The 11,020-nt window shown below is 35.5% G+C and overlaps 1 long non-coding RNA gene across 1 annotated transcript in view; it reads right to left on the reverse strand.

Annotated features, from left to right (window-relative positions):
- Positions 1 to 7,340: 7,340 nt before the first annotated feature.
- Positions 7,341 to 11,020, reverse strand: part of LOC107718050 (uncharacterized) — a 5,777-nt gene continuing 2,097 nt past the window's right edge. Inside the window, exons 2-3 of the long non-coding RNA XR_001637377.1 lie at positions 9,082 to 9,084; positions 7,341 to 7,620 (exon numbers count right to left, since the gene is read on the reverse strand). This is a non-coding gene — a long non-coding RNA (uncharacterized LOC107718050). The remainder of the gene's footprint in view (positions 7,621 to 9,081; positions 9,085 to 11,020) is intronic.

Genomic DNA, 11,020 nt, shown 5'->3' on the forward strand with positions numbered 1-11,020 from the left:
GGAGCGGTCAGTGGAGGTGTAACCCTGGCCATGTGTTAAACTGCTCACATAGGCGACAGTAGCGGGGGTCAGGGACACATGGTGGATGTTGTTTGCCCTTGATTGGGATGCGTTAAACCACTCACAGCTGTTGTGCTGTTTTGCTTGGGGAAACGGGAGATTGAGAAACAAACTGTTGAATGAGGTGAGAAATCAAAAGAGAAGAGGCTTGCATTTGTATACAGTGCATTTCCCGCCTTTTTATTCAGTACAAGTTCGATTTGGAGTGAATTTGGAATCTTGGGAAAATCCAGTTCCACACTTGTTTTTAGAATGAATGGGATGTGGTTGTCATGGAGATACTGGATTGGGTCAATGCACACCTGGGAAAAATCTGTGCGCACCAATACTTAAGTATACAGTTTTAATGGGTACAATAGGTTATGAGTATGATGCACGAGATATAAAGTTCATAGTATGTCATAGTCAACATAGTATGTGTGCAGCCAGATTTTTCTAATCATGCATTCTCTGTAAGCTCAGCTTTCCTTGAATAATTTTTTTTGCGGTAATTAGTTAAGATTGCAACACTGGGCCAGCTTGTTGTTTCACCAGTTTTTGAAAAAAAGTTTAAACGAGTACAAAGACATAACTCCTGGAGAGAAACAGCACAAACTGAGCATGGATGAAATTTCTAGTGTATATGTATTGATCACCGGTTTTCTCACACTGTCAAATATTTTTGCTGGAAATAAAGTTATGATATCAAAATTATCAGCAGGTATATTAGGCTGCTGTCACTTTAAGACCTAATGCATCCTAATGGATCCACCTCCAATTTTCTCCCAATTGTTTACATTCACTTAAGCCATAACAGACTTTGTTTACTTAAATTCTCACCCTGACTGACATTTTGACATAGCTTTGTGTGTTTGACATAACTGTTTAAGCTGTACACACAGAAAAACATCTATCAGTACCAAATAGCCTAGTTTATTTTATTTTTTTGTCTTGTTGTACCTGAACGATTTGAAATCGCTTAAAAGTTTAAAATGTCAAGGCTTAAAAATGCATGCATATGATCAATTTGCATGATGACGCAAACTGTAACGTCATGTAAGCGTAACTGCAATAAAGACAATAATCCAGAATTGTCAAATATCCACTGCCTCTACACCGAATCTAATCATTTCCAGGTAAAGTGTTCCCAGAAGCTACATATCTGCAAATCTTCAAATCTGGTTCATGCTGAAATCATAATATTTATATATAATGTATGTATATATCCGCAGAATTTTGAATTATCCAGCATTCACAAAAATTCCCTCCTTGCCATTTTCATTTATTAAACACAATTTTCCAAAATTTTTTCAGCTACAAATAATAGTTTAGTATTCTCCAATCCATGTTTATTTTTCTATGTCAAATCCATTCCACAAAATTTCTTGATAATTCTGTGGAAAAAATCTGCATGTTCACGTTACATATCAATAAAAAGTGACTGTTGAATGACAGTATGGTTTACGAATCATAACAGCAAATTTACATAGGGTCTGAAAGAGCACAAGACTATGTAGAATACGCTCTCAAACAACAGTGATGTGAAACTTCGATAAGTTTAATTTTATTGGTTTAAATAGTACCAGATTGTCCCTTAAGGCCCCAATATACTTGGAGAAATCATCTACTGTGACGTCATTTCGAACAAAATCAGACCAAAACAAAGTTTGGTTAGAGTTAATTTCAGATATTCAAAACATCTTGCCAAAACGAATCTTCTAGAAATGTTCACTTCGGTTGGTCAATAGGTTCAAACTAGGGCTGTCAAAATGGCTGAAAAACTAAATTTGAATTTTGTACTTAAATATTATCAAAATTCGAATTATATTCGAATTTAAAATGCATAATTTCAGTTAGGGTGAAGAAAAGCTTTTGGCTTCTCTCCTGAGGCCACAAGAGGGCGCATCATTCAAAGCATAAGATAACATGACTATCTGCGAAAGAAAGTGCATAATGTTTAAAATAATGTTTATAAACCAATTATAATTAAGTTGCTTAAACTCCACATTGATCTCTTTTTCCGCTATATTTTTAATGAACAACGCAGCAGCGCCGCATCTAGTGGCTTCAACTGGATAGGCTAACAATAATATTATAATGCAACGACACTTACATCGTAATCGCATCTCATGCGGTGCTGATAAGGCTGCCTCCTTAACGCACACCTAAAATTAGAATGCAGCGTTTTTGCATTCGAATGTGGATTTTTATTTTAAATTCGACGAATATTCTAATTTCGAATTTTTTTTTGACAGCCCTAGTTCAAACTACTATTGGTCCCTGGCGATTACGTAATAATTCAGTGTGCTCTGTGGCTCCACCACCTTCTATTATGGAAATCTCTGGTTCACTTCCCCTGTTCAGGAAATTCGGCATCGCTAACAGTATATGGTACATTCTGATTAGATGTTTTTTAGGGATGTTCTGAAATGAAAATTCTTGGCCGAAGCCAAAACCGAGCAAAATGAAACATTGGGCCGAAGCCCGAGTACCGAACATGGTTTTTCGTGTTTTTTTTCTCTCCCCCCCCAATTTTTTTCACTATTGCATAAATTAAATAGCCAAAATGTGCTTTTTACTGTTTTGTCTTGCCTTTCAAAGAAAAAATCAATTACAAAACAACAATTAAAAAATATTTAACACTGAACATTTTCAACATTCTAGCAGACATTATACCAACAAAACACAGTTTATCTTAAAATTAATAAGTTAGTAAAATAAAAATATTTTTGGCCATTTTTGAGACCCCCTTCTTGAATCAGGCATGTGATTGGCTAAAGACAAAAAAGAAGGAAAACTGGACACTTTGAGCAGCAAACCAGCATATTAGAATGATTTCTGAAGGATCATGTCACACTGAAGAGTGGCGTAATGATGCTGAAAATTCAGCTTTGATCACAGCAATCATATACATTTGAGATACTATATATTCACACACAAAACAGTAATTTTAAATTGTAATAATATTTCACATTTATTTCGCATTTCACATGTATTTTTTACTGTACAAATAAATGCATCCTTGCTGTGCAGAAGAGACTTGTTTTAAAACATTAGAAAATACAACAGATCCCAATTTGAACACTATGTGTGAATGTTATAATAAAGGTATTAATAAAGCTGTTGTAATTATTATCATTATTATTGTCTTACTTTTTTATTTTATTTTACAGAACAACAGTAAAATTACAGTACTAACATTTATGAATGTTGATGGAGTTCTTGCTTTTTTCTCAGCTCTTATTTTGGCCGAAATCCACAGGAAGACCTCAACGCTTCTTTCTGTTGACAAGAGCAGATTTATAAATGATTCTCATTACGAATTTGGGAAGATGTTTGTCGCACATATCACATTGTCACATCCATGCCTTGTAAAAACTCATAAAAATGTTACTGAGCAACTGACGAGTAACACTGTTTCGGGGCAGATTTTCGCGCTTTGGACTTTGAAACCCTGGCTATCAAGCAGATAGCCCCTCGAGCTCATGCACCACTGTCAGATTACGTGCAATTTGTACGTGTATTAGAAAACATAACTCTCCTGCAGTTTATTTAGCCATTTCGCGATTTCAATCATCATAAATTAGTGAAGAGCAGGCAAAAGCACGCACATCAATCTCAACTGGGTGCTCGACTAAGAAACAAGTGGAAAATTTTTTGATGTAAAGTCGGCAACACCAAAGCTCCAAAAATATCAAAAAATTGATTTAAAAAAAAAAAACTGTCGCATAGCATATGTGACGTTTCGAGCACGCAGGCTCTTCATCAGACAAATGAACAACACTGATATCCCACTCTTTATAGGCCTACCTCCAGGTGATCAAAGGTCACATGACCGTACCATATTATCATGATAATAATAATACCAAAACAATAATAAAAATTCGCATCTCTGAACATCGATGTGCAATTAGACATCGCGATCCAAAAAGTCCGGTAGCACAGCACTTTGCAGATTCAAGACACTCAGTTTCCACTCTTCAGTACATAGGTATTGAAGTAGTGAAGTGTCCGCGTCGCGGAGGTGATATCAATAAATTGCTTTTACAGCGCGAAGCCTTTTGGATTTATACACTAGATACGTTGTCCCCTAGAGGATTAAATGAGGACTTTGATATTCGTCCATTTCTTTAAACACAAGATATCTATTTACATATAATAAACGCTTGGTGGTTATTGATTTGTATTTATGTACCTAGGCAGGCATCAATTAATGTTATTAAACAATATATTGATAATTATATTCGTGTATTTTGCATAGCTTTATATGTTTTTGATTTATTTTTATTTTTATTTTTGTTTCCATGTTTTTCTCCTTGGTTGATATGTTATTGTTTTGGTATTATTATTATCATGATAATATGGTACGGTCATGTGACCTTTGATCACCTGGAGGTAGGCCTATAAAGAGTGGGATATCAGTGTTGTTCATTTGTCTGATGAAGAGCCTGCGTGCTCGAAACGTCACATATGCTATGCGACAGTTTTTTTTTAAAATAATTTTTTTTATATTTTTGGAGCTTTGGTGTTGCCGACTTTACATAAAAAAATCATCATAAATTAACCAGCAACAAACACCCTTTCCTCTTCTCATCGAAGACATGCAATGCAGTGCTAAACGGTCTCATGCTGTCGGTGCTTGTAATGATTTTTGCGTCTTTCTCAGACAGTTTTAAATGCTTCCACACTGCCGACATGTTTGCTGCATTAGTGCGCGCCTCAATTTGATCGCGTCACGTCATTGCTCGGTACAATTTATTCGGTATATTCGCCTATTCAGCCGAACACGGCGATTCGGCCGAATGATTTCGGTTGCCGTACTTTCGGTGCATCCCTAGTTTTTTAAAATTCTTTTCTCCCCTATGCAAAGAAAAAAACAAACTTTGCTGTGAGTATATCTGGGCCTTTCGACAGAGATGGGTCACCGCAGGGAGCGCTGACAGTGTCTAGCGGGATTTGGTAACACGTGCAGACGCACAGGCGTTGAGTAACTTTCTCCTCTCATGAAAGTGTCACTTTAGCATGGCGCCTCTGAGTTCCAGGATCCAGCTGGCTGGGAAAGCTGTCTCCCATAAATGTTCGTTTGCCTCATTAAAGTATGCCATGCTTTTTGATTTTCAGTGTTGTAAGTTGTGTTCCCTCCTCCGGTCCTGGACGAAGCTCAGACTTCACGTCCCAGCATGCATGTGCGTATATTGCTCCTCTGCGTTTGCGTAGACAGAAGGATCGAGGTTGCTTTTTCGTTGTGACTGCGCAGGAGACGGATTGTGATGAATCCAAGGCATCGGTCGAAATAAAACCCATGTGCTGGAACATGTGCCATTTTCAGTCAGCGTGGATTATTTCTGTACTATAGTTGTCTTTAACAGGCAATTAAAGTTTGAGGTACCTTGAAAACTTCTAACTGACTGACCTCGCAAGAGATGCATGGACTCATTAATACTTCCAGAACCATAAAAGGCCCTTTTGTTCATAAATATAGCTCAACATAATGTATTTTGTTTTTTTTTTTCCCTCTCACTCTTCTTTTGACATATGCGTCTTGTTCGTTTGCACCTCGCCTGTTGGTTTGTGTCATTAACCACATGAAATAATCCACTGTTTGTTGTGTATTCCTGCATCATTTGCTAAGAATGGAGTGTGGCGTTGTGTTTTTATAGTGAACAGATGCTAAAGAGCATGTTTGAAGGATATTACATTGTCCAGAAAGAGTCCTCAGTACGCTTGAGAGACTTTCAGATTATGCGCCCCAAAGGCAGCCATTTAATGAAACTCTTGAAGTTCAGTCCGCTGTTACCAAATCATTGGTTTGAATAACATGTCACTACTGGTCCACTGGTACTCAATAGACCGATCCGTCTCACATAAAAGTTCAGGAACAGTGTAATGTTGAGTCCTTATGAATATGATTTTTGTTTTGTTTATCCCAAAAACTTTTACTTGCACAGCTGCAGGATGGAATATTTGGCAAACAAATGGGAGGAATCACAAGTCCCACCTTTCAATTAAAAGAGTGATTGTACTTTTTGAACTTTTACTCTACAATTTGGCTTTGCATTAATTTGACTTACCTAAAATATATATATATTTATTGATTGATTGAATGGCGATTCCACCTGTTATTGAACATTTCCTTTGTAAAATATATATATAAATTTATATATTATAAAATATACCTTTACCAAGTTAACATTGAAAATAATAATAAATATAATAATTGTCAATATATAATTGACAATAACAATTGACAAAAGTACTCCAACTACTGTTAATAGTTAATTATTTTAAAATACTAATAAATGTAGTTATGTTCGTAATTGTAAAATGATAAATTTCTGTATAATTTCCAGGAAAATGTATCATTTTAAGTTAACTTAATTTACACACCTAGTATTAATAATTAATGATTTTATAATATAAAAATGTTAATGTAGTAATCTTCAAAAATGTAAATTAAAAATGTAATTTCTGTATGATTTCGAGCCATTATTGCAAAAAAAAAAAGCAACATTTCAAGATAAATTTAGCATTGAAAACCGTAGACAATACTACCACTAGAGGTTGACCGACATGGGTTTTTCACTGGCCGATGCCGATATTTAGAAATCAGGGCAGCCGATGGCCGATATATGATGCCGATTTTTTTGGCCGATATGTTTGTCCAATTTTCTTTTTTCTTTTTTTTCTCCCTTCATCTCGTAAAAGTGAGTTTCAGTAAATGATTATTGCAGGGTACAAGATAGTAATAGTAGTAGTAGTAGCCCAATTTATAATAATAATACATGGCTCAAAACTTAATCACCTTCTCAAAACAGTTCTGAAGCATGCTTTTTGTTTATGTTTGCTAGGGCTGTGCGATATTGAAAACAAATGCGATATGCGATACGATATTGCTTAAAGTGTGAAAAATCTATTTAAATTATATTTTAAAATATTTAATAATGATAATTATATAACCAATTTGTTTCACATTCTTTCTTGGAAAAGATTGACCGGAAAAGGCCGATCAATCGGTCGACCCCTAACTACCACCACTACTACAACTACTATTAATAATAAATTATTCAAAAATATTAAAGGGGTCATATGATGCGATTTCAATTTTTCCTTTCTCTTTGGAGTGTTACAAGCTCTTGGTGCATAAAGAAGATCTGTAAAGTTGCAAAGACTAAAGTCTCAAATCCAAAGAGATATTCTTTGTAAAAGTTAAGACTCAACCACGCCTACCTAAAACGGCTCGTTCTAACACGCCCCAACATAACAAAACACACACAATACATAACAGTGATTTATTTCATTTTATTAAAAAAAATTTCCTTTAAATTCATAAAAGAAAGGGAAGTGTTTTCTTTTGGGGGAAAATAATATGTTTTCATTTGATTTTCGTTTATTTGAGTCTTTGTATTCAACTGCAACATGTATGTGAAAAAAAGTGGTTCTGGCCCTTTAAGTCTGCTCTCCCGATAACGTGCTCCCCTGCAGAGGGAGAGTTGAATCCTCCATTTTGTGAAACGGGGACAGAGTAGAGCTGACGCAGATTAGTGTAACTGAAGATCACCATTTGTCACTATTCATAAAATCCTCTAGCCTTTATTTACATTATTTACAGGCTCCATAGTCGAACCTAACTGGTCCAAATAACATTCATAGTTGCACTTACGAAAAATTAGGAAAAAAAAAAAATAATAACTCGAAATACTTATTGGTGCAAACGGGTGTTACAATGGGTTTTAATGTTTTTGTCTTGTCGCTCCGGCCAGGACAAGGCATTACAATATGGTAAGGGGCGTAACATTTCCGTCACACGCTTGAGGTATTCGGCCAATCACAACGCACTGGATAAATTTGTTTTTTGAACCTTAAACCACATAAACACATTTAATTACACCATATACACAAAATAGTGTTCTTTTTAGCAACATCATATGACCCCTTTAAGTCTTAGAATGTTTAGAAATGTAAAAGTATAAGTTCTGTATAATTTGCATCTGTTATTGCCAATTTTCTGTGCAATAAAACATAACGTTCCATGATAGTCAACATTGAATAATAGTAATACTACTACTACTACTACTACTATGAATTAATAATTTTAAAATGTATAAAGTATTGCTATGAATATAAAATTATACATGTTTAGATTTAGTGGGGATAGAGAAACCATTAGCAGGGCCAAGCCAGCAGAAAAAGTCCTTACTGTTGAGACTTTTTAAAAAATTTTTTAAATCTTTTATTTATTTGTTTTTATTGATTTATTTATTTCATGAGTGACACAGTGAGCTGTGCTGTTTGCTGTAAATATGCAAGAAAAACATGATATGATTAAATGATTCCATGATTTGATATTAACACTAAATAACTAATTTAAATATTTTTTCTCTAGTAACAGTTACACTCAAGAGTTCATTTTGGACCCAGTATATGCTGCTTCGAACAGGTTTTTGTCCAGATTGATTAGCCAAATGGCATTTAAGGCTTAGGTGATTGAAATAATACTTTTCTGGTTTTAAATTACATACATCTGGGTGGTCCTTTGCCAGCTGAACAGCAACCATTGAGACGACCGGAAACGTCCTCCTTGGATTTTTGTACTTTGGGGCCACATAAGGGCCTTTCGCACCGCGGGAACCTTTTCATAGTACCAGAACTAATTGTGGAACTACCCACTTTTTGGCGTTTTGAAGCAGCTCTGCGCCGAAAATTGCCAGTTTGAAAGTTTGCACGACATTTTCCTTCTTTTACTTCACTGAACTGCAGTACAATTTGAGTCCTGTGCAGTTGACTAGTTGATATCATGCTGCCCTAATCTAAAGAGAGGCTTTTAGAGTAGTGGTGGTGTTAAAGCAATCTGTTTCCCATCTCTTAATATTCCCTGCTAGCATGAAATGTATCCATTGCAGTTTTTATGAGACATCAAGTGGTTAAACTCAGTTCACTAATGACGCTTTTACTGTTTGACACCAATTTGCAAGTGACTCACAATGAGTCGACTGCTCTTTTATTATTTCAATTTGACATTAGCACGCAGGTCTCTTTCGAAACATCCTCACCTTCTTACCTTTAAGCAATCAACACATCAAAGAAAATATACAAGTATGTTTTGAAATGATGAAATCTGTTTGGCCAGGACTGTGGAGTTATTGTTGTATGATTGATCAGTGGAAATAGATTCAGGCTATCTGAAGTGTAATAGCAGTTAGTTTTGGGGGTTTTAGTGAGTTCACAACCCACTTTTTTTCTAGACCTCCAAAGCATACATGTACATTCAGCATCCATTCCCAGAAATCTGTCTCAATGAATGTTCAGAATTGACCATGAACCTGTTTTAATCTTAACTAGCCGCTGATAATTCAGAGGAAATGCCCTGCAGACACAACATTAGTTTCTAAGGCCTGAATAATTTTTTCACACAATAATGTTCCTGTGCCTTGTGATTTTTGTGATTTAAATGGTATTAACCTTTTTCCCGAGTGTGAAAGTGAGCTTTTGTTACACAGAAGAATTGAAATCAGCTTAGTCTCAGTCTTCATGATACAGATGTCACAAAGTGGTACTGCTAAATTCACCCGTGTGCATCAGGTCTCCAGAGCTGTTTCAATCCATAATTTATGCCAAAAGTCAGAATATCGCAAAACAACTTGCGAGTAATGCAGCGTTTCCATCTCATGTGGGAAATTGGTGCAAAATGTAAATGGAATTAGACATTATAGGCACATGACTTTTTGATGCCGTATTTATTCTGATTGTGTTTCCATTGTTTCCATTCCATCAATAACTTTCATCCTATTTCAAATCTCCCGTTTTTGGCTAAATTACTTGAGTGTATTGTTGCCTCTCATTTGTGTAATCATCTTAGGGCTGAACGATTTTGGAAATTAATATAATTGCGATTTAATATGCAATTATTTTTTAAAGCTCTTTATGTTCTGTATTATTCAACAAAGACAAGCTATAAATCATTGTATAGTATGACCAACACAATATTAGATAGATTAAACATAAATGCTTTTTTCTGTAGGCCAGGCCTATGTTACGATGAAATTAGGTGATGCGTGAATTGATATGAATGACATTTTTATTTAACAACTACAATCACAGTACATTGACTGATTTGTTGAACTTCCAACATTGTAAGCATGATAATTATGTTTAAATAAGCCTGGTGTAAACATTAATATGAAAGTCAGTAACAAATCACACGTGCAACCATAGACTGTATAGGGCGCGACACGACAAAACCCCAGCATTAAACTGATGCCTTGTTCTATTTATGATGTACTGACACAAAGTTAAAATGAGAGCACGTAATAATTATGAGAACATAAAGCAAATAACAAATAAGCCTGGTGTAAACATTCACATGAAAGTCAGTAACAAATCACACAAACTAAAGTTGATTGCAGAAATATAAAAACAAATCTGTTGCTTTACCACACTACTTTAGGTAATTCAAAGTCACTGTAATAAACATAGGTAAACATGTGGACTGCACTTTTTAAACACTGTCTGTTAACTTTAGACCAGTGGTTCTCAAACTTTTTTGTTAAACCTATAAACAAATCTGGGGAACCTACAGGGAAAAAAAACACCTGCATTGAAAAATAGCATAGAGAGAATAACTGTTATTATTATTATTCCGCAGATTCAGCTACATAAGGAGCTTAAAATATCGTCTTATTGTGATGTTGGGTGCCAGAATCGATGTAGTAGAGGCTCCGATTTTAAATTTTAAAGCATACCTGCTGCCACCGCCAGACAAAAACCAATGACAGCTGTGGTTAAATGCGATAAAACGAGCGGACTGGACAGAAGTGACAACTGTAGCGTCCGGTATAGAGTGAGTGAAGCCGAGAGCAAGATATGCCTCGTCATATTTTCTGCATTTAGCTTTTAAATGACCAGCACCTGCCTGGGTCTGTGCGACTTCATCTATGGCTTTTCTCTTCGCTTTCACAAACCGATCCATCTCCCATTCTAATTA

This window comes from Sinocyclocheilus rhinocerous, unplaced genomic scaffold (genome assembly GCF_001515625.1).
Source record: "Sinocyclocheilus rhinocerous isolate Xijiao unplaced genomic scaffold, SAMN03320098_v1.1 scaffold1957, whole genome shotgun sequence".
NCBI classification, from domain to species: domain Eukaryota; kingdom Metazoa; phylum Chordata; class Actinopteri; order Cypriniformes; family Cyprinidae; genus Sinocyclocheilus; species Sinocyclocheilus rhinocerous.